The following is a 25,303-nucleotide window of genomic DNA, read 5'->3' as shown; positions in this document are numbered from 1 at the left end:
AGAAGCCTGATACACTGATACTTTCTCATGACAGGATGATTAACGGGATATACATTATACAGTTGAACTCGAAAGTAATTTACTAAATAGCATTCGGAAATTAAAATACCTCGAACCTATATACAATTTTGTCCACAAAAACATGTGTGAATATATTATGTCCCACGCCCCGTCAACGGTGTTCGGTTACCGGCAGTTTTTTTCGAAAAGAGGCGGATCCCATTTCTGCCTGAAAGTCTACACCGCACGGCTGCACGTGCACGACTGTGAAAAAGCAATATGGCGGGTAAATGAATTCTATATTAATGGGACATTTTACTTATTTTGTATTTGTATTTGTATTTTTGATATTCTGTATAGAAATATTATTGATTAAAAATTTTGATAAGAATTGTAGTTTCATTTTTTGAGAATAAATAAATTCACCAAAGTGAATTTGTCCTTTACAATTTACAAGGACATTTTAGATTATTACGTAGATTTAAATGTAAATAAGGTTTAAGTTAGCATGATTAAGAACTTGAAAAAGTTAGTGTACTTATTTGAACCAATTTTTCTTAGGTATTGAAGTTTATACTAGTAGTTCAATAGTTAGAGAATGGCCTCAATTTATTAGATATTAACCAGCGTCCTCGGGAAATAGACTTAATATATATTACAATACATACCTAAATACCTTGATACTTAAGTATTTACCTAGCTGTTTCCTAGTTTCTGTAATACTTACGTGAATCACTGTCCTAGTATTTTCTACGTAACTATGTAAACTGGCCAAGTTATTTGAAATACAGTGTTAAGTTATAAAGGTAATATTATATGGAGTTGCGTTTTATGCGAAACCAGTACTGTTTGGGCTACTGGAATTTATATGAACTAGAATTTAGTGTAATAATTTTCTATTTCCTAGTGTTACGTGTTTGAAGTATGATTTATTTTGTTACTTAATGTGTTGTTTATTAATTCTTAGTATCATTTCCTTGTAGTTTAAATAAATATTTTGGTAGTCGTTTGAAGATGATTCAGAATACTGACGGGTTGTCGGAAACTCAAAAACCCTAGACAGATTTAGTCTATTTTTTAGAGATTTTCTAGTGTCTCATTCTTTTAGAACTCTGTACCTATAATAATTCAACTTGGAAGAGAAGAGCTAAGAGATTTCATTATAACTTAGAGATAAGAACCAAAAGAGAGAAGTTTATCCAAGATCCCTTTGCAATCCACAGAAACATATAAAAGACAGGAAATCGACGCTCAACCAGTAAACTCAACCCGATCCCATTTTGTTTTCAAGATTACATTTAATAAGAGGTTAGGTTTTTTTGCTACATATTGCACCACCTCAAACATGATTTACGAAAATGAACTTTAAAGCACAGATAATCTGATATAGTTTTCAAAATAGTGGTGTGTCTACTTATGGCGTTTTGGGAATGAATATTAGAAGATATGTGCGTAACGGTAGGAAATAGGTGATTATTGCTAGAGGATATCCGAAAGGATGTGATGTATCAGGTAAAATTATTTTTAATTGTTCGGTGACCTTCGGATTATAAAGGTCCATAAAAACTATTCGTGAGTCGGATTACAAGTGTTGTTTTTTAAGATGTCGGAACCGTAACTTTCATAGTACGGTAGTACTCGTACCAGGTAGGGACGAGTACCAATGCAATGACAACCAATGATGTGTTCGTCCATTTTTTTAGTTGATTATAAAACACTAGGTTTTGCCAGCGGCTTCGTCTGCGTTCCTGTGCGGTATCTTATCACCCATGTCAGCTCATACTCTGTATGTATACCAAATTTCATCAAATTCCTTTTAGTAGTTTCAGTGTAATTAACAGACAAACAAACTACCTTTTACATTTATAATATTAAAGTGTGTGATAAACAATAGAAAAGATAGGTAAATTTAAGTATCAATTATCTTGAATGAGATGAGACGTCATCGTTTCTCTTGTTCCTAACTTACTGCACCAGATACAATTTAAAAATTATACAAACAACAGCATTCTTGAGCATAAATACAATAATTAGCACCAGATTGACCAAATACAAACTCAAAAATCATCTAACGAAGACGTAACAATATATCAAGATTAGACACAACAAATCATCAGATTGGAATGTAGAAAATTCAAAACAAATTGCCTACAACCAAACCTGATATTAACACTAGTAATGTTCAAATAAAATATCATCGAATCATAAGGAAAATTCTTCCAGCATCGCTGCAGAAGGTTGGACAAACCGCCGAGTCATCGGCGCGGGCGCATCGGCCCGTGGGGGCGACTGCTTTGATGCGAGCCGACGTTCGACATCGTCCGATAGCCGACAAAACGACAACCACGCTGTGTAAGGCTTAAAGTTAGTGGTTGAAGCGATTATTGAAGAAAAAGCGATATTAGAACATTGTTCTTCCCAACACTTTAGTTTAAAAATTTTTTTTTTGTTGTAAGGAAGCTCACAGTCCTCTGTGAGCCTAGCCTCATCTTAAACGTAAACTTTTCGGTACAGTTGGCTTATATCTATTACATTATAGTTTACTTACTTTACAATTAGCGGGGAATCATCATAGCTCTTCATATCATCAGAAGCCAAAGACAACTGTTCACTTACATAAAACGAAACACCTACAAAAATTTAACACAACCAAATACATCTTCGGAATTCAAATTCTAATTCCACAGATAATCAAAAACGTTCATAACATAGACCATAAACTAAAAAACGACAGCGCGATCCTTCGGACACTTGTGAGATGATGGTGTGAATTGAACGCTAAGATGAATAAACCCGTCTGATAAACAACTGCACGAGGGCAGTAATTGGTCAGTATCGCTGTTTGTTACCTCAAGATATTTTGTCATTTCATTACAGACCATGTACCCTCATCTCGATGGAAAAAGATTGACACCCTAGCTGTCAGATTCCTTTTAATGTTCCCACCTTTTTCGATTCTTGATTTAAAAACCAATAAAAATGTTTTACGTCATCGTCGCTTATGTGAAAAAGTTCTGCTCTTGTCACTGGCTAGCAAGAAAGAGGCAATGCGGTTTAAAAAGAGAATGTTCTATTGTTTTTATAAATAGAATATTTCATTATTTTGTCATCAATATTTTGTTTTCATTTAAATATCGTTATATGATGAACAAATGTTATTTTCAAATTCTTGTAGTATCTTATGTTCAGGAAAAGCACGAGGTAATGATATTTATGCCATAACATCTTACGAGTCAGTAATTAATTTCATCAGTGAAAGTTTACGTTGGTTATAATGTAATATGGAAAATATATTTTATATGGAAAACGCATTTGTATATAATTTTATCCAGAAGAAGCGTAAAACGAACAAATAGTAGCGAATCAGTAATAGGTAATTATGCAATTCCATTTGTCGATCAACTCAAGGGAGTTTAATTTGCCATGTTATTAATTTAGCACGGTTCTAAATGAAAGGTTTGTAAGTTGATATGTTGCAAAACATTGTTACAAATAAGATTACTTTAAAAACTAAATTAGTTCAGGTCACAGAGTATATAAATTGCGAATGTAGAAATTGAATCATTGTGATTCCAAATGGATATTCTTTGTCAACATTTCTACACTGTTACTCTTTACTATCATCATGAGTAGAATTAATTTATATTCTAACTAATACATTTTTATCCAATTAGTCTAAATAGGCCTTGCGAGTATAGATCCTACAGCAACATGCTAGATGTACGAATTTAAAGAAGAAAAAGAAATACTCCTTAGATAAATTAAATATGAATGTTAATGCTAACTTAAATTTCGATTTATACATACATAACATCACGCCTGTATCCCATGGGAGGAAGCAGAGACTATGGAACGCCAATTGCTTCGATTCTTACATAACTCTTTCCCTTCATCAATATCGTGTATACTGGTGTTAATCGGTTAATGGTACTTTTAATTTGGCCCTTCTTTAATATATCGCCAATCTGGTCGTTATATGTCCGTCTAGGATGCCGTGTACAGACGGTCTCATTTATATATGCTCTGTATATGTACTTCTTTCGAAAATCTGCTTTCATCCATCCTTTCTACATGTCCAAACCAAATCATGTTCGATAACCTTATATCAAATTATTTCCAAACCATCTATGATCATTCGGTATGTGCATGGAAACTGCCACTCACCTATCATGACACCACATGACACCATTTGTTTCCTCAAATTCTTGTACTACAATGTAAATGCAATTACAACAATCCTATTGAGACAATTCACGATACTTCGTGAGTTTATCCTCACGTGGACCGGCCATCGTATTCCTGCGTGATCCGAACGTGTGTACCGTGCCTAATGTCAACACGCAATGCGATTGTGATTCTAATTTATGAATTGCGATCGTTTCTTTTAATATTTATGATGTTGGTAATAAATTGTTGCCAGTATTTATTTATTAGATTATCTTTTTTTTTAAACTTTGTCGTGTGTTAACCTGTTAGCGCATCCTATTAGGCACTAAGTCCTTCTTATACATATGTATAGGTGTTTGTACATTAAGTCTATTCTTAATGAAAATAAAATTAATATTTTAATAACTTTCACGTATCTAGGTAGTGAGTAATAAATTGTGGGTCAAAATGTTTTCTTAGTTATTTTGATTTATCTTTCAACCATTACAGTATATCTTATACTTAGTATATGAAGCAGAAGAATTGGGTTGTTTGTTTGAAGGTGCTAAACTTCAGAAATACTGGTCCAAATTGAATAATTATTTTTCTGTTGGATAGTGCATTTATCGAGGAAGGTTATAGGCTATACAACATCACGCTACGATCGATAAGAGCTGAGCAGAGATATGATATCTGAGTTACTTTTTGTCATGTATTGATTATTTTCTTAAAATAGTGTTAGCAGTAACGGTAAAAAGGTATTAACATTTTTACTACGCAGTTATTCAGCAATCAGTACTTATGTTTTTATTATTCCAAACGATTTTACAGTACTTAACATCTGAGTCAATACCTAAGTATGTGTTGCTAAGCATACATTTACCTACAGTTGTTTATGTGTATGCGTATCATTATGGTAACATTGCCTTGAAGAGTTCAACAGCTTCAATAATTTTCCATCAAACATTAATTGATTGCAACGCTTCAAAGGTCACAGTCTACTATAGGACTGTGGGCCCTTTTTAAAAAAGATTGGTTTGCAATAATCTCCTTGCTAGGGGCCACTATTTATAAATCGTTTTAACCAAGTTTAACCAACCAACCAATTAAGTTTGGGAGAGCCATGCTTCAGCACGAATAGGCCGGCTCAAACGGAGTGATACCAAGACCTTACAGAAAACCGGCGTGAAACAACGCTTGGGTTGTGTTTCGTCATGTGAGTGAGGTTACCGGAGGCCCAATTGCCCACCTTCCCATTTCCCCAACAACCAGCAACACACTTCTAGTGTTTTGGGTATCCGTCGGGCGGCGGCGATTGGTTACCATCAGGTGATCCGTATGCTCATTTGCCGGCTTACACCATAAAAACACTAAACCAAACCAAAATAAAGACAGATCTAAGGCATCATCGTAATGATCAAATATAGTCATCCAAAAGCATCCACAATGACTCACAGTTGAATGACATTGGAATGCAAATAGCAGACTAAGTCAACAAATGCACACCTCGAAACATGAAGAAGTTATTCAACACTACATTTATACAAAATATCTAACAAATTCATTGTTCGTAGCTATTTCTTGAATGGTAGTATACACCGAGGCTTTGTGAGGCTTCGAATAATTGATTCTTACCTTTGTATGAGTTGTTTCTTGTTGACATTATGTAACAATTTGGTAATAATCTGTTATTGATCTTGCCTTTTATTGGCGCTTTGTCATGTATATGAATGCGTTATTGTAGCTGAGTTTTTGTTTAGAAGTAGCAAGTGTTTGCACGGATTTAGATTTATTGGTGCTGGTGGTTTTATGTAATGCTGTTTTGTTATGGTTCGTTAATGAAATGGGAGTAAGTGGTACAGAAATAGGATTCTGGATTCAACCCTCGATCGGACATAGATTTTATTGGCACATAGTATTGATTTGGGAGCTGCAAAGGGGATGTTGCAATTTTGACTAGTTATATTTTCCAGTGTCATTGCGTTTGAGGTTGATCTGATTATAGATACGATTCAAGTTTCAGATGACTTTTGGAACCTGAAACGATTCATTTAGGCGTCTTTCAAGTAGTTGAAGGTGTAATATTCAATGTTAAAAAACAATTCCTCTCTTGAGAAGACACCGGGTCTATCTTGAAGTTACGCAGCAAATCCTCGCATATTAATTTTGCAGGTAAACACACCCTTGTCTGCGGTAATCTGCAAAAAACTATGGATGGGGAATATAATCCTTTCCGGGGTAGTTGGGTTGGCTAGTTTCGTCTTTCGGCAGACTTTGTGACGCCCCGACTGCCGAACGTACAACGGACTCATTGGTAATCGTTTGTCGGCAATGTAGAACGGTTCAGGTGTACTTACGCAGGGCTGTGCGTTGGTAAGTTGTGGTATTTGATTTAATTTGTATTTTTTTGAGGGAGTAATTAATTTTTGTATGGTTAGTACCTATTCGGTCTCTTTTAAACTTATCATCGTCATAAAAAAAAGATTGTTTTTTTAATAACTAAAAAAATCACTGTGTTTCCTGAGAAACACAGTGATTTTTTTAGTAAGCTAAGCACTGGTGCTTAGCTTATAAAAATCTATGAAGATCACCTGAACTGATTTTGTTTCATACGTTATTACTGAATCCATTCAAAATAACGATAAACATCAACAAATTCATCTATCATCTAAAATATTATAAGGTATCTGATTATATCAGTTCACCCTCGCCACATTCGACATTTAAATCAAGATTATTAGCAAGATCTAAAGATTGGAAAGTATCATATTAATTTTTGGCAACCCTGGCTAGTTACAGATCGCATATTCCATAGAAGAGGATTACTAACTTTGTCATTACTGCTTTCTAGGAAAGGTATCCCAGGTAGAAATGTGTTCTTTGTCATAGAATTGCAATAACACAACTATACAATTTCCAACTCTATACTTTTTCATATAGAGTTAAATTTGGTTTGGACGGCTTCCCATATAATAATTTGGTCAATTTATTTTCAATTGGTGTTTAAATTAGCGTGATTTTCGTGTATATTAGTACCGTTATCTATGAATGAATGCAACTAATTATAATTTTGTGAATGGTACGTTCGTTGGCGTATTTTAGGGTTAGCTGGGTGGTCGGGATTTGATATTAAACGGATTTGTTTTCGGTTGTAAGGGGGAGGTTTTATCCTCTTCCATATGGTTTTCTAGATGAAATTAAGTGTGAGTTGATAAAAGTATTTATGTTTTTTTATGGTATGAGCCGGTAAACGACCAGATCACCTAATGGTAAGCAATTGTCGCCGCCCATGGACACCTGAAACACCAGAGGCGTTACAAGTACCTTTTGGGGGTTACAAATGTAAGAGTTGTGGGGATTAAGAAGATTAAGAAGAGGGGTGATTGGGCCTCCGGTAGCCTCACCCACACAACGAAATACAACGCAGGCGTTGTTTCACGTTGGTTTTCTGTGAGGCCGTGGTATCACTCCGATCGAGCCGGCTCATTCGTGCCGAAGCAAGGCTCTCCCACACTTGAAATTATCGTTTAAATTAACGAGAGTCGACTATATTAGGAGGCGGTCATACTAGCAACAGTTGTTAGAACATATTCTCATGAAAAACAAAACATAAATTTTATTCCAAAATGGCTATACATTGCGAGATGGCTGTAATAATTTTTATATCACTTCCAAGACTTTCTTATACATTACATAAAAAAGTATTAAGAATTTTCCACTGAACAATGAAGTATAACGTTATGTCATAAGTGGGTATGACATAACTTGATACTTGCTTCACGAAGGGGTAGGCTGAAATGATTTAATGCGACATAAAGATTTAATTACTGGAACGTCGTGTTTCTTTTGATCACTGCTTTTTAATTACTAGTTATGTTATTGGTAGTGTCATTGGTCAAGTGGTTCTATTGTCAGTAATAGCACGAAGTCTGGAATTATGCCCAGTGCTTACTTCTCGTTACATGGCTATAATTGGAAAAAGTCGATGTATCAATTTAATACAACCTTTTTTTTGAGGGGGGAAAGTCATCCAATGACTGGGAGTGTCAGACTCTTATTGACTAAAAACCACCCTGTTCCTTCTCCTGCTTTGAGCCGGAGCCCCGGTAACATTTTACGTTGTCCGCAGCTCCGGATAATCTAATGTAACCTGGGTTGGCTTTGTTACAAGATACTATTGTATGGACTTGTATAACTTTTAGGTGAAAAACAAAAGTTTCAAATGTTTTACATACCCTAGAAAACCAATTAATTCTGGGCTTCCTCAGGGTCCGCGCTTGGGTCCAACGCAACTCCAGTCAGCTTGTCACAAGAAACTTGATTGCTCACAAATTTTTACAAAAACAACCGTGATGATATTACGTAATATTGGTTCGGAATCATCTGCCGAACTCATTTGGGTGCAGGGCCATGGCTGACCTCAATCTGTTTGTAGTTGCTCATTTTCTTTCGATGACTCAGCACATTCTACGGCACTGCGACTTAAAGTAAGTAAGTTCTTAATCTTATACGTATTGAGAATACTTACTGAGTTATACATTAGACCGTCTATTAGGCAAACAGGGGTAGATTGAGGTTTGTTTGGTAAAGGCATAATATTTTGCAGTTGCAAGTATCGTGCTATTATATAGGTACTGCGAGAGAACCCGAGACTTTCATGGTTTATGCTACTAAACTAACCAAGCTAATACAGTTTTATTTAGGTATTAAAGATCATTAAGGGGAATCATTTTTGGAAATATTTATTTTTTATGGTAAAGGTGGCAAACGAGCAGATGGGTCACCTGGTGGTAAGCGATCAGCGCCACCCACAACACCAGAGGAGTCACAGGAGTCATAAACATAAAATCGAATGTTTGTTAGTTTATTTTATCAAGTTAACTTTACAAATAAATAAGGAAATCTCACAATTCCCTTTATACAATATCCTCACCTCCAAAACACAATCAGCTTAACAAATAATTCTTTAAAAAATGAAGTTATAACTCACACTTACATCTAACCGTTAATTAAATTTAACTAGAAGGTTACTAAAATAAATGTGAAGTCCCGCCTACGATTGCCAGTTAAAATTCCTTCAAGACAGTGTAATTACATTACTGCTGGCTGGATCTAAAACCGAACGTCAATCATCTGAAGGTAGCGACTGGCGACGCATTATAACTACATACGAACTAACTATAAGTATTAAACTATAGATAAATTGAACTGTGGAAGTACAGTTGGCTACGGATTTTTATGTTTTAAATGTTTGAATTTCGAATACCTACTGTGTGACATTAAAATGTTTTGACTTTGCAACCTCTTTAGTGTAAAAAGTTGTTGGCCAAAAAGAATGTAGTTTATTTGTAGTTTTCTTCTTCATAATTAGTTTTAAATTTAGAATACGTAGCTGCTCCATTTTTGTAATATTGGATGTAATGATTGTAGTTGGCCGAAAATAAAGTAGTTTATTTGTAGTTTTCTTCTTCATAATTAGTTTTAAATTCAGAACTTCTTCATAATTAGTTTTAAATTCAGAATACGTAGCAGCTCCATTTTTGTTATATTGGATGTAATTATTTTTATATTTCACAAATTATTATTTTGTTTATTTTAATTATTTCACTAATGTAATTAAGGCTATTGGTTACTGGGCCTATTTCGCTCATTTTTCGTATATCGTCAGCCAAGATGATAACAAATATATGGTTTAAATTAAGTCATAAGTGGTTTCTACATACGGTATGTAGTTAGAAGAAACAAGTAGACAGATAATTATCATAATATTATGCAAGTATCTTCTTTGCCGACAGTACTACTGCAATTTCAAATATAATCTATGTGTGAAATGAAAATTGATGATATTAATGATTATAAAGATTTTTAGCACAGCGACGCCTTGACAAGAGGTCAGAGTGGTTTAAATGTGCAACAAGCAATATTATGAAAACTAAATTATAAGTCATCTAGACTTACTTATATCTTTGGTATAGTAATTATATAAGTTGAATATTGCATAGACATTTAAAGAGTGACAGACAGACTCGTCATCATCCATCGAAATACTTGCGTCCACTGTTGAACCAAGGCTTTAAAAGAGAAGGAGGCGTTTGGGGCGGTTTGGTGGTCAAAGTTCTGTTATTTTATTGAATGCTTCTGTCTACTCCTCGGTCGGTAGTATAGGTCGCAATTTTAGGACATATCTGTCTTCATACTGTTATATTTTGTTTTAAACATTTTGGCGAAAGGAGATGTGATGTGGGCATTTACTAGAAATAATAAAACAAAGTCAGAGTCAAAGTATTTATTTTAATTAATCCTAAATTAGGCAATTTTGAAACGTCAAATTGAATTGTCCATCATTCTCATTGTCGTTGAAGCTAGGTCCTCGTTCCAAAGTGTAGCTTCAAATGGAAAGGAACGAGCAAGATAGCATAAACAATTGTAGAGAGAACTTATTTCTAAATTGTTGAATTAAAGATCTTCTAGATTCTGACCTTCAGTCTAAATAAATACGAAACAACAACAAAACAAATGCAAACTACATTCACAATACAATTTACGCTTCCAAGTTAAACATATGACGTATCGTGAGAATTGGGCCAAACTAGCGACGTACGTATGAGAATAAAAAAGTAATTTGTTCCAATAATTACTGCAACGATTATCATAACTATTTGAATGTGTGTTGACGTATTATCGTTAAACGAATACCGCCCACTAGAGGGGGGCAAAGGAAATAAAATAATATCGTAACTTAGGCAAGCCAGTCGGTCATGCAAATCGATCATTAGGCATCTAATATCCCTTTTGATTTTAAGTAATTTATATGAAATTATGTGTAGAAAAGTTTTTGGAACCGTGCGGAAGCCCGCTTTTTACGATATTTTATGATAAATGTCCGATTTCTATTCGATTATGTAGATGAATGTGAGCGATATGTATCGATTCGATGGATACTGAATGATCGATTGCGTCATAATCACCTCTAGAAACGTATCGTGGAATCGAATGCACGTAAATATTGTATATTTCGTAATCATTGGCTAATGACTTTTTTAGTAAAAGTTGGTTTGTAACATTTTTTTTTATCAGAGTGATTAGCCTACATACGTCGGTGTTTGGTTCTAGATATAGTAATAAAAAGTCTAAAAGTGATCGATTTTTTTTTTCGAATTTATTTGAAAGGAGCTTATGTCTATGAGTGAAGGGATAAATACAAGTATATAAGTCAATAAATACAACTCTTTTATATATAATTGACTAAACAAACTTAAATTGAGATGAGGCAGCTTAAGACGTTTTTTATTTTTAATTCGTCACATTAATTAATTGAGCTGTGTACTCACAATGACAAAAACTGTTGAAGATTTACGTAAAAAAGGTGACGATAAAATTATTAATGATGTATCAAAAAACTTCTCAATAAATTATTAATAATTTCTATTTATAAGAAAAATAAGTACTTATGTTACAGGTGAAATACCTGTTTAATGATTACTAGAAATGATATTTTTTCCTCTATATATTATACTACCATCATCATCTTTTAAGATATTAGCGGGGGCTAGTTAAAGATGTTTTATGGTATAAGCTGGTAAACGAGCAGACGGATCACCTGATGGTAAGCAGTGGAATCGCATGGACATCTGAAACACCAGAGGCGTCACAAGTGCGTGGCGAGCCTTTTGGGGGTTAAGAATTTAAGGGTTATTGGGGAATCGGGGTTTGGGAAGATTAGGAAGAGGGTCTAGGGTAATCTAGCTTACAGAGCGGAACACAACGCAAGCGTTGTTTCACGGCGGTTTTCTGTGAGGCCGTAGTATTACTCTGGTCGAACCATGCCCATTCGTGTCGAAGCATGGCTCTCCCACACTTGAGTTTAGCATACGTATTCACTAAATTCTAGGTTTTCATTTCAAATTAAAACTTTATAATATGTCGCAAACTTTACATAATCACAAAAAAGTGCAGCAGCGTAAAATCTATAAGATACCATGGAATTTCACATTTGCCCACACACAGGTAGTACAAACCTTATCTGATTCCGAAGTCAGCATAAAATTGTGTCATTCATTAATAAAACAAAGTATGACAGACTGGAATTATTTCATTATTCGAGCCCCACTATTATGGCTATCGCGCAATCGGTCGCGCCCCTATTACCTCTACACTACTACGAAAATTATTGTCTACGCATAATTTCTTTATGCTAATACATTTCCTGGTGAAGGCGTGAAATGGTGTTATTTAATTTTTGTTTGAAGATATGTGTGTAGGAATATTTCGTGTTCTTTCGTCTGATCTCGTACGGACGCAGAGAATATAAAGCTGAAGAGTTTGGTTGTTTGTTTGAACGCGCTAATCTCTGGCACTACGGGTCTGAATTAAATAATTCTTTTTATATTAGATAGTTCATCGAGGAAAGTTATAGGCTATAAAATATCACGGTATTATCAATAAGAGCTGAGCAGAGTGGGTGAAATCGTACAGAAGTAGCCAGTTAATAAAAATATATTGAGACATTTTTATCTGATATGGAGAAAAGGAAAGGATGGATAACCCGATGGATTACCTGATGATGATGATTACGTCATCGACGTCGCCCAAGGATATCTATGTTTCATCATTATAAGCTCCAGGAATTAGCTAGAACCTTAAGAAAAATGAGGATTAGTATTTTTTACTAATAGTTAGGTACATTGTTTCTTCTAAAGCTTGGCAGTAATCGCCTTTCCTACAAAGATAAGGAAACAAGTTGGAGATAAACATTCCAGCTTTTTTAATCCTACAAAATAAACGAAGGAACAAAAACAATTAAAACATAAAACTCTTCCATAAATAACACGTGTCGCGTGGATTACCTTGAAACTTGAAAATTAAGTACATATTTCAGAATTAAGTATAAGCGACACGATTATTGTACGAAATGGGTTTTCATTAATGGGGTACAAGTGTTTTTAATATTACAACACGTTCCCTTATTTAATCGTCTGTAGTTGCGTGAGAAACGCGACCGGCCAGTAGCGAGTTACTTTTAAGCACTCATATAGAACAAAGATACAATTTTCAATTGTATTTTCGCATCCTGTACCTTATTTTTGAGCGTTTAAGGATTATTTTCGGATGTTTTTTCGTTTGTGTAAGTTGGTGGGTATCAGCTAGGCAGTGGAAATGTGCAAGGAGCATTAATCACAACAGAATTAGCTTTGGCGATCCGCTCCCAACTGTCCGCGCAGAATTTATGCCGGTGTCTTGGACAGAGGGGGATAAGTCGCTTTTGGTATTTTTTGTGTTTCATTTCTGGTGTTCCAGCTATGGTCGTATTCTGAACATTACTTATAGAGAAAGCACCCAAAAACTAAACAAATATTTTTAAGGTTTTTTAAAAGTAATCTGTTAATCCCATATGTAGTCTAATTGATGTCTCTTTTAATTGGTTCGTAGTTTTTGCTGAGACTAGCCATAATATACTTACTGAAATAACTCTTTAAAACATGAGCTTTAAATAAAAATCCCAAAAATTAAATTAAACAACTTATCCTGTATCATCGCGCACCGCTTGTATCAAGTTGATTTCGCGCCCAAACCACCTCCGCGCCGCTGGGGACCGCATAAATACTACTTAACGCTCACGACACTCCAAATTTAAAAATAAAAAAAGAAAAGTTCCAAAGAAGCAGCAGCCAGTGTCAGGGCGAAACTTTTAAATAATTACCGGGAGACGCGTCGAGTGGCGTCCCTAATGTGTGAATGTGTTACCCTTTACCAAAATAATTTTGTTTTGAACACACTTTTTATAGACTCCGACATTATTTATTCGGTCAACCCCGTTTAGCATTCCAGCAATAAATATGATCGTGTCATTTGGTCTCGTTAGCGTTATGAAATAATAACTTGTTAAAGGTTGCACCAGTAAAGGTCAATGCTTCGTGTTGTCTTGCGGTTAATAAAATAAAATTGCAGAAGTGTCGCACTTGAGTATACTCAAGGTTGATGTAGAAAACTTCCAGCTGTACATACTGTGTCGTTGTATTAATAAACCAAAACACAACCGTTATCCAAGAATTAAGAATTTATAAAACTGCTTAGTTGCGGATAAAGCGTCTGTTGAAACCTCCTTTCAAGACATCAATCAAACATTCAAGGAGAGTAAAAATTTAATAAGGCTGCCAATATCAAGTAATTTTCATCACCGACTGTCCTTGTCAAACAGCAAGGTGTTGCAACGGTTAGATTTTACACGTACTGCTACTAAAGCCTATTTAAGTAGCGTGGTACCGAGTGTGGTATGTGACACCAAAACGTCACGGCAATTAAGGAATCGGCAAGCTCTAACCTCACTGTCGGCCGACCTGCATTGGGCACGCGGTTGATTGGCACCACGAAGATGTAGCTGTACTGGATGTGCGGTGTACGTACTATTGTTTGAGAGTTTCGGCTATGGATAGAAGTGACGTTATTAAAAATACTGCTTTCTGTTAGAAGTTTAGTGAATCATAATTTGGTAGAATGTAAAAGCAATACAATAAGAACTAGGTTTTCTTTATACCACTAACGTAATGTTTTTTGCAGGTCCTGCAATCTTTTTTATAGTAATGCCATTTCAAATAGATATTGACAACAATGTAATATGTAAATTGCTATTATATTATAGTAATATAAAAATTTTTAGTTCCACAATTCAAAGCTACTGCTGATTCAACCGAACGAACATTCTTAATGGAGCCAAATCCAGCATTAAAAACTCCATGTCGATTGGCATCTACAAGTAACATTTATCATATATCATGCCAGTTCGACGTCTCTCTGACGTTTTCTCTTCCGTGGTTGACAGCACGTTAGTTCGCCGAGGACTTTATTGTGTATCTACTGTAATGTAAGATGACTGTGCCAATAATCAACGAAATATACGTGTAAATGTGAGTGATAGGCTGATGTGTTTGTTTTTTATTTGCCAGCTTTATTCGGGTCTTGAGAGTTTTGTTGGTGATGGTTATTTGCCTGTGGAGCGGTGGGGGTTTTGATTTAAAATATTGTGCAAATGGCAATTTGTACACGTCGTGATGTAGAGAAAAGATCACTATCTTGTTATGTGTTTAAAATTTGTCAGAGTTGGTTTGCTATATTCCAAGCTTTTAAGTGTGGGAGAGTTATGCTTCACCACGAAATGGCCTGCTCGACCGGAGTAATACCACGGCCTCACAGAAAACCGACGTGAATCAACGCTTGCGTTGCGTAAGTGAGGTTACCGGGCCCCAATTACCGCCTTCCCATTCTTCCCAATCCCCGATTCCCCAACAACCTTCAAATTCCAAACACCCAAATGGCAGCCAACGCACTTGTAACTGGTGTCCATAGGCAGCGACAATTGCTTACCATTAGGTGATCCGTCTGCTTGTTTACCGGCTTATACCATAAAAAAGTTGTTCATGTTGATGTTGTCAACTTCTTACCTTTGTTTAAAATTAAATGAACAAAATTGGATTGAGATTTTGGTCACTTTACCTTATTCCTCTTCTTGTTTATCCCACCATACACAATTCCTCTTAAAATGCACTATCCATCTATACATATAATAAAATCGTAGAAAAGTGCTGTCTGTACATTGAAAATAAAAATAAAAAAAATAGCAGGGGTTATTGTTATGTCGATGTCGAACCCAAAAATGTAATTAACTTTTTTTTTGTCTGTTTGTCTGTTTGTCTGTTTGTCTGTTTGTCTGTTTGTCTGTTCGTCTGTGCGCGCTAATCTCAGAAACGGCTGATCCGAGTTGGATGCGGTTTTCACGAATATATTGTGGTATGCTTCAATTTACATTTAGTGTTTGTTTCATGTCAATCGGTTCATAAATAAAAAAGTTATGTCAAATTAAAGAATCACGTCGAACATTCTATGCTTATACCATTAATCTCCGCAACTATTTGACGGATTTGGTTGAAATTTGGTACAGATATAGTTTAGAACCTTGGAAAGGACATAGATATATTTTTATTTCAAAAATCAAAAAATAAAATAAAATTAAAATAAAATAAAAATAAAAATAAAAATAAAAATAAAAATAAAAATAAAATAAAAATAAAATAAAAATAAAAATAAAAATAAAATAAAAATAAAATAAAAATAAAATAAAAATAAAATAAAATAAAAATAAAATAAAAATAAAATAAAAATAAAAATAAAATAAAAATAAAATAAAAATAAAAATAAAAATAAAATAAAAATAAAATAAAAATAAAATAAAATAAAATAAAAATAAAATAAAAATAAAATAAAAATAAAATAAAAATAAAATAAAAATAAAATAAAAATAAAATAAAAATAAAATAAAAATAAAATAAAAATAAAATAAAAATAAAATAAAAATAAAATAAAAATAAAATAAAAATAAAATAAAAATAAAATAAAAATAAAATAAAAATAAAATAAAAATAAAATAAAAATAAAATAAAAATAAAATAAAAATAAATAAAAATAAAATAAAAAATAAATTTATTCCGGACATACAGCGCCATCTATTGTTCAATTTCGTACTTATAGTACGGAATTGAACAATGTCGGGCTGTTCCTATACTCCGTAGATAGATGGCGTTGATCGCGCAATGGTTCAGTTCATGTTATTGTTTTAATTCATTGGAAATTTGTTTTTACAAAATAGTAAAAAGCAATGAAAAATATAACATAATACAACTTTTAGTACAAAGAAAACGCTCTAACGGAGTATAGATAATTCTATGTCGATCGTTACACGACTTCGGTTCATGTTATTGTTTTAATTCATCGAAAAAAGTTAACAAATAGTAAAAAGGTATGAAAAAAATTATATCAATATAATTAAACTTTTAGTACAAAGAAAATGCCCGAACGGAGTATAAATTAATAATCCAAGTTGTCTTTATCCTCGATAGATGGCGTTGGGATCGAAATAGATTGCGCTATGGTTTTGTTACAATTATTTGGTTGGGTATCGGCCGAGCGCTTCGGTACTATTGTAGAAAATGTGTATTATCAGTCGTATGATTATTTGTATGTAGTGGTCCTGCTGTTTCGTATATTCTAAATTGGTTTCGTTGTATTTGTCAATTAATAAGTTTATTTGTTGGGTTTTCCTGGTTTTCTGGTTTAACTTTTTAACGTAGGTTTAGTTTGATATCGATTATTAGTAGTTACTGTAGTTAGTTTTTTTTAATAAAATTGTAAGTCTAATTTATAAATTAATTAGATTAGATTTAAGTCGTTTCTTTTAAATTATTTAGTTTAAGCTTGGTTATTATAGCATAAAGGATAGGTTCTAATATCGTGGCGGGATCTGCCGCAAACGTAGCGGTAGGTCGAAGCCTGCCGGGTGCGGTGAATCCGTGAGGGCAGCCCGGATCACGGCAACAGGCAGTGGAGGAACACCGCGGTGGTTTTAGCCGGTAAGAGTCCGGCACACCCCCCCGTCGTCCCCACGGCGTGGGAAGTCCATGAGGATTTCCATCGCGATACAAAAAAAAAAAAAAATAGGTTCTAATATAATTTCTTTTTTAATTGTTATAAATTCGTAATTCGTAGCTTTCTTTAGTTTTAAGTTAGTTTTCATCTTAAGTTCGGAAAGATTATAATATTTCTTTAGTTAAAGTCCGTTTTTAAACTATTTTTTCAATGCCCTAAGTGAGTATACATCTATTAAAATCAAACGCAGAGCTCATTATGTTGATTTTTGAAGAGTTCCCTGGAATATCTTCCACATCTCATTTTTGAAGAGATCCCACGAGATCGGGAACTATGTGGTTAAAACCAAAAATTTGCCGGAAGTCACTATTCCACGCGAACGAAGTCGCGGGCAAAAGCTAGTATTATAATAAATCTGTAGAAGAGACAATTCAAATTGAAATAAAAACCGGCCAAGTGCGAGTCGGACTCGCCCATGAAGGGTTCCGTAACAGCAAATAGATGACATAATATAAAAGTTATAAAATAACTTGGTTTTACATAGTGTTTGTATGAACGACAAAGTTATTTTTGCGGTTTTTAAAAATGTTTTATTTCTTAAAAACTAATAATGATATGTGGTTCAAACCAATTTTCGTTGTTAGTTTCTATTGAAATCTACAGCATATATTTTTTTTAGTTTTCTCACTCGCTTATTTTAAAAGTTAGAGGGGGGGGGACACTCATTTTTCCACTTTGGAAGCGTCTAACTTTTAAACAGTTGATTTTATCGAAAAATGATTTTAGGAACCTTAATGCCTTTTTTAAAGACCTATCCCTATGGATAGGTCTGATGGGTGATGGGTGTCTATACACCCATCACGGATATGTTAGATGAAAAAAAATTTTTTTGAATGAGTTCCATGTATATTGGATTTCGAGTTACCCTTTAATTTTTAAATTTATTAATTGTTATTCAAAATTCGAATAGCGGTTACCAAAATACACCAACCTACAAAGTTTCAACTATGTAGGCCCAACAGTTTCGGAAATAAATGGCTATGACATACGGACGGACGGACGGACGGACAGACAGACATGACGAATCTATAAGGGTTCCGTTTTTTGCCATTTGGCTACGGAACCCTAAAAATAATATAATAGTAACACCCAGGGGATGTGGATCGATACCAAACCCAAATATGTAATAAATATTTTTTTTGTCTGTCTGTATGTTCGGGCATCACGTGAAAACTAACGGATCGATTTCGATGAAACTTGGTATAATTATACCTTATTATCCTGGGCATAAAATAGGATACATTTTATCCTGAAAAAATACGTAAAAAAAAACAGTTTTATTCTACAGAACGCGAGCTCAACAGCAGTAGCTCAATAGAGGGATCTCCTTAATTATTATGGGCCTCGCCGTATTGGGGTCCAATAGATATTTATAAGATGTCATTGTCAGAGTTACTCAAAATGGAGAAATAAAACTTCCACGCGAAGACCGACATCCGCGCGGACGGAGTCGCGGGCGGAAGCTAGTAGCAAATAAAATTGTCACTCTGAAAACATCGTCCCGTCAATTTATTCTAATCTCACCATCTTACAAACCATTAGTCACTTTAATGCGTCTAGCCAGTGAAGCTTACACTTCGAATGCAGAATTAGAATCTAGAACATTTATATACAATGTCAACGGTCACAAGTCGGTTACAGTGTACTTTCTAAAGTACATGGCTTGTAGGCAGGCGACACTATGTGATTGGCGGCCGACATACTTGCAATACGTCCCGTTACGAGTGGGCCCTACCATCAGTTTGTTTCGTCTAATACGTTGCTAACACAGGAATATCGAATTTAGTTGTTTAAGGGCCGATTTTTCCAACGCCAGATAACTTTATTGGATGAACAATTTTTCTATACATAAACTGTCTGGCGTTGATTTTATTCTACGGATGAAAATTATCTGACGATTGGAAAATCGGCCCTAAGTAAGGAAGAGAATACAACAAAACAATGTAGTTTTAATGTGTCACACGATACATTTTTCTAAAGCTTTAGCAGTAATTCCAAAGTCAAATTACATAAATGTGTTTATATAAAGATAAAGATCGTTTTATTCTTAATTAAACGTGAGTAGGTATTAGGTATAGTTAAATCTGACACCTAAAAACTTGATTAACAAACTGAAACTTAAACATTATAACTACATAATCATAAAACGCACATTCTTGTTTTTAGAAAATAATTATTGTTCATCGTCAGTCATGCTAATTACGAAGTCAGCTAGGTAGCAAACCCTATTCCAGGGATTTTCCCCTTTGTCTAATTTTTTCTGGTAAAATTCTCGGATGCAGTGGAAGGTACAGAGGGTCTTGGTCCCACAGATTTGTAATTTATGACACGTATTGTGTTTGTTTATTTTTTATATTGAAACTAAAAAGGTTTAACTTTTGGGAAAATCTTGATGAGTTGCATGACTCAGCGAAATTGACATATTGTGTACTTGCATATTGGCGATTTCTCTGAAAATTGTTAAAACACTTTTTTAGACTTCCAATTGCAAGTTTTACATACGAGTATCATTCTATATTTATATTTAACTGAAAGTAATGGTTATGAATTGCACTGTAGTTCAACGGATCTCTGAACTTCATCAGTTCTAAAAAAGTGATACAATTAGCCACAAATGCATTTAGGTCTCTTAAAAATGCTATATTTTCTCGAAAAATATAACATCCTAACTTTCTATCTCCGTTTAGGTAATAACAAAATATGTAAGTAGCCATGACGACGTGCGGTAGAATTGCAATTCACGGACAGTAACGATGTAATAGGTATTTTTGCATAACATCGTTTTTGCGGAGCTATTTTAGAGTGGTCTACCAACGAACACCTTTTCCTTATAGAGTAGTCCACTTGTATGTCGCTGTCACTCGATATATTTTGAATTTGCACGTCTGACCTCTTCAATTCTATTTAAAGAGCCATCGATACCGAGTAATTTACAATCGAATCACCAAATTTTCAAGCACAATAGACTGTGCCTTTCTGCTACAAAGCAATCTAGCATTCTATGGGTTTTCCGTTCACCGGGGGGTCAGATAACACTGGAAATGTAAAACATAATCTGTCGTGCTTCCGAAACCTTGTATAATTTATAAATCGATTCCAGATTCGAATAAATCGATTGCCATAGCGAATTATGTTCGATTTTTTTATCGATTACAAGTGTAATTGTGTGGGCAAATGGTAGAGGCATCGAGTTGGACTGCAGCACTCGATGTCGTCGATGTATTGTCACTCGAGTGACACTCACGAATGTTTGCCACTTAACAAAAACAGGGTAGTACGCGCTTGTGCCGCGCTAAAATAATACAAATGCTGTAACTTGTACCGGCTACGGTACATTGCATCTTTGGAGGTTAGATCTTTCATTGATTTTATTTGTTTTATAATGTTTCTATCTATCTCACATAATAATATTATTGGTCGTAAGTTATCTCTTTATTAGCATTTTCCAAGTAATTGCAATGGTCAAGTATAGGTAAATGGAATCATTCTGAGAAGCTAAAATGAATTCTGTTGCTACGAGATAAAAACGTTGCCTGTGTTCGATTCTTTTCAATACCGCAGACCACTTTTACTTTATAATATCAATCGATTGTAATCGATGTCTTCTATAGTTGGTGTTGTGGTTGGAATTCCACAACATCATGAGTTCAAGGTTCAAAAAGAAGTAGTAATGATTAGATTTTTTTTATTTGGATTGTAGCATATTATTTATATGTATTTGTATGATATGCTAACTTGTAGTTATTTTTGGAGTTATATACCCAGATTGTATAAGCATTTTAAAGGCTTCATACAGGAACATGGCAAAGCATGATCCTCCTTTGGAAAAAATAAGCAAGCTGCAAGCTTTACTAAACATAAGATTACGCTAAATATCGACACCATTTGTCTATTTCTGATTTTATGAAGGTTCATCAAAGGATAACCTTCACCGATCATACACCCCAGAGTGTCCAAAATGATCCCTAGTATGAGGAAAAACCAATTAAGGATTAAAAACACTTTAAATTACTATACTACATTATTTATTAAAGTTTGCAGTTCAAAAGACTATTTTATTAAGGAGTTAAAGCAAAAACCAGCAAAATATGAATAAAACCTGGATAACTAATGGAATGCATAACTGGGACACTACCAAAGAATTATTGCGGTTGGAGACTGTAAATTATTTATCGTTATACGTGTCTAATCGGCCAGTAAACCTTGTAAGCGAAACCTTTTTTAATAAATAAAAAATATAATTGAGCAACGGAAGCCATATTTGCTATTTGTTTAGTTATTCGACCTACTTGATTCATCGGACTGAGACTGGCTAAGAATTAGTTTTTTCTTCTTCTATTTAATTTTAGTATGAAGGCGTACGATTTGTAGGATTTAGAGTTATTATAGTAATCTAACTGTGATTCGAGTATTACTCTTTTGTTATTTGTGTACGTAGTCTATTTTTGTCGACGAATCTAGCTTAGCTTTAGTCTATTTTTGTTAGTGTACCTGTCATCTGTAAAGGCGTGCTTTGAGTGTGATTAATTTTATTTTTATACTAAGGAATAAAGTTGATTGAATTTATTGCAGTGAACTGGTTTATTCCAGTTGAAACATGTCAATAATCTCAGCACTTTTGAAGATCAGGTTGTCAAATATTATATACTTATCCATATTTTATTTAATATAAATACTTTTAAATGTCATTTTAAGCTCAATTATACCATCTAAATTACTCTTTACCTGCTTACCTTACGAACAGTTTAATTTATTTTTCTAAAGAATGATTTACGATACATACTAATGTAGGAATACAACTACACATAATATATGTGTACATACATACATCTATATAAAAGGGGCTTTGAACGATTCATACAACGTCACATTCCTCGAAAGACAGACGGAGGGCGCGATTAGCAACGCCAATACCAAACGCTATAAAACCTTACATTCTATAATATAATAGTAAGTAAGTATGTATGTATGTATGAACTACTATGTTGTAGTACCGACATATTAGGTGTTACATACATATTTCTATCTCTGGTTTCGGTTGTATGGGATTTAGATTTTTCATGATTCCTACGATCTCGTAGGATCATTGGAAAAAAACGCATCTTCTGTTCTGATGGTAAAAGATTTTTTTATAGAGTATACATGCATACGACACGTGAGCACATACTTACCTAATCTGTATAACTTGGTAAGTAACCAAAGCCTCCATAGACACCTGCAACACCAGAGCAGTCACAAATGCGTTGCCGCAAGTTTTGTAAATGAGTTTTTTTAATAAGTCTAATTTAAATAAACAAACAAAGATATTTTTTTTTAAAATCGCTATTATTATAGATATAAAGCGTAGTTGATCGACTCCACGTCGTTGTCCTTCGGGGCTCCTCCAAACTTTCTTGCGTTCGTTCGGTCACAGTGGCGCGCGTGCTCCAACCACTTTTTGCTGGCGTGGGTGCCGGCACCGAGATATTGAAATAATTGCTTTTTCAACGGCACGCCGTGCAAATGACATTCGAAATGGAGGTCGTTTTTTTAACTGAGTGTACGAGATGGAAAATTGTCTCGTGATGAAATGTTTGGTTTGATGATAAAATGATAAGTTCACTTGATAACTTTACACGTGGGCTCCCATTGTGGCGCGGAGAAATTGAAATGAAACTTCCATTTTCTAGAAGCTCTTACATAAATTTTTGATATTTATGAACTTCGAACAGTTATTACACAGCAATTTAACAGGTTATTAACAAGACTGGATATAAAATTTTATTTAATAAAGTTGCTATGCCTCATTAAAAATACTTAGTGGGTATCCACTAAGTGTATATTTATATGATGGCTCAACTATTTCCAATAATTCGTGAAGACAATAAAATGATTAGCGACGCGTCGACCGAGGTGTATGTCTTAATGAGTACCGACGCAGTGGCAGCTTAGTGTTAAAAACCTAAATTGTGGTGTGAACTTTCACAGTCAGCGGTCGCCGCGGTTTTATGGTGACTACAGCTGGTCCCGTGACTCTGCTCGCTTATTTATTAAAAGGTGGAATAATTTCTCTATTCCATATACAGATACACACCTTTACTGTCAGCTGCACGTCAGCTATTTTTTTATACAAGATTTTAGGGAAGTTAAATTAGACTATGAGATTATACTTCATTCTCTAAATCTATACATATTACCCCTTCACAGGTACATCTAAGAACTAAAAGATCCATAGGAACTTTTTGTCAGTTAATCTTATTTCAATCTAATACTAATCCAATTCTTTTTCCAGTAATTATATTTTAATTTCTAGCTCATTGATTCGAGGTGTCCTTATAGTTTTTGTTTGTGGTGACTGACTCATTAGTCGTCCATTCAGTGACGTGAGTTCTGCCCTTGTTTTAGGAATGTCATGATTTTGTTTAAGCTATGTCAACGTCAACGTCAACGCCTTTTATTCCTGAAGGTGCAGGTAGAGGTGCACGTAATGCTCCTATACAATGTACACCCACTTTTCACCATTTATGTTACAAGTCTAGTTTTCTAGTTTCTAGTTAATCTAGGTTCCACGATTGAATTGATGGTGATGACAATTGTAATCTGTAATAGGGATGATGACGGGGTATGAAAATTTAAAATCTTTTAAGTCCGAGAGTTAGGTAACGAAAAAATATTAGACACATAAGATAACAATGCTTAGATAAATCGAATCAAAGTTTAGGAGTAAATACGTCATTTCTACGTATAAAACGTACCTAGAACTGACGTCACGTGATATTTCAAATCAAAATATCTGTAAAAGTATTTGTTTCCGTAAAAAATATAAAATACGGGTCTAATATTTTAAATCAATCTACAAGACGGACATTAAAATAAAAATTAGTCATCCACCCTATTCCAGCCAAATGATCGACTAGGACTTCAAGCTCAAGCCAAATGCTTATGCCTATTACATGACCAACAATATACTGCACCTCAAGAACCGAAAGGACTAAACTTTGTATCATTTTTCTTTGAAATAAACTGCGAAGAGTATTTGATAGCAACAGATTTATGTGACGGCACGTGCTAGCCTCACCTATAAGGAACATAATGCTATTGTATTTCATAATTTCTTATTAACTACATTTACTTAGGAATCTTTAGTTTCAAAGGATCAACGCTGTAAATCAACTCGTTAAGCGTGTTAATAGTTAGGACATTGTTTTGTTAGTTATCTATATATTATATGAAGGAATGAGTGATTCAGTCTTGGTGAGATTATTTGATATATAATGTCCACAATTTTAACATTGCTTGATTTAGAGTGTGGCTTTAAACAATCCACAAAAATTAGTTATAACGTCAAAAGAGATAACACTGTCGTCACTTGAGACAGTTCTGTTGTCTCATTCGTGATTCTGGTATGGTATATTGGTACGGTAATGATGTAAAAATTGGAACAACTAAAGGATGATGTATTGATATGGGAAATTAGGAAGTCTTAGATCAAATAGCTTCACTGGAGGCCTGACCAACAACCAGACATTTTTAATATAATTAAATTAGCTTTGACGTTCAAAAGTGTTTCCCTGGTTATTTGGTCTAAATTTAACTTTAACTTGACTGTCTACAAGTTCCCATATAATTGAAGCGTTGAATCGTTTTAGGTATTTTAAGAAAGTTAATTATCTATTGATCAGATAAAATCTTCTAACCTATC

The 25,303-nt window shown here is 34.2% G+C and overlaps 1 long non-coding RNA gene across 1 annotated transcript in view; it reads right to left on the bottom strand.

The window, feature by feature from the left end:
- Window positions 1-2,633, bottom strand: part of LOC118273088 (uncharacterized) — a 58,929-nt gene extending 56,296 nt beyond the window's left edge. The window contains exon 1 of the long non-coding RNA XR_007707335.1: window positions 2,549-2,633. This is a non-coding gene — a long non-coding RNA (uncharacterized LOC118273088). The remainder of the gene's footprint in view (window positions 1-2,548) is intronic.
- Window positions 2,634-25,303: the final 22,670 nt, after the last annotated feature.

The sequence above is a fragment of the Spodoptera frugiperda genome, chromosome 1 (assembly GCF_023101765.2).
Source record: "Spodoptera frugiperda isolate SF20-4 chromosome 1, AGI-APGP_CSIRO_Sfru_2.0, whole genome shotgun sequence".
NCBI classification, from domain to species: Eukaryota; Metazoa; Arthropoda; class Insecta; order Lepidoptera; family Noctuidae; genus Spodoptera; species Spodoptera frugiperda.
The sequence above is the reverse complement of the archived record's forward strand: the minus strand, read 5'-3'. Positions and strand labels throughout refer to the sequence as shown.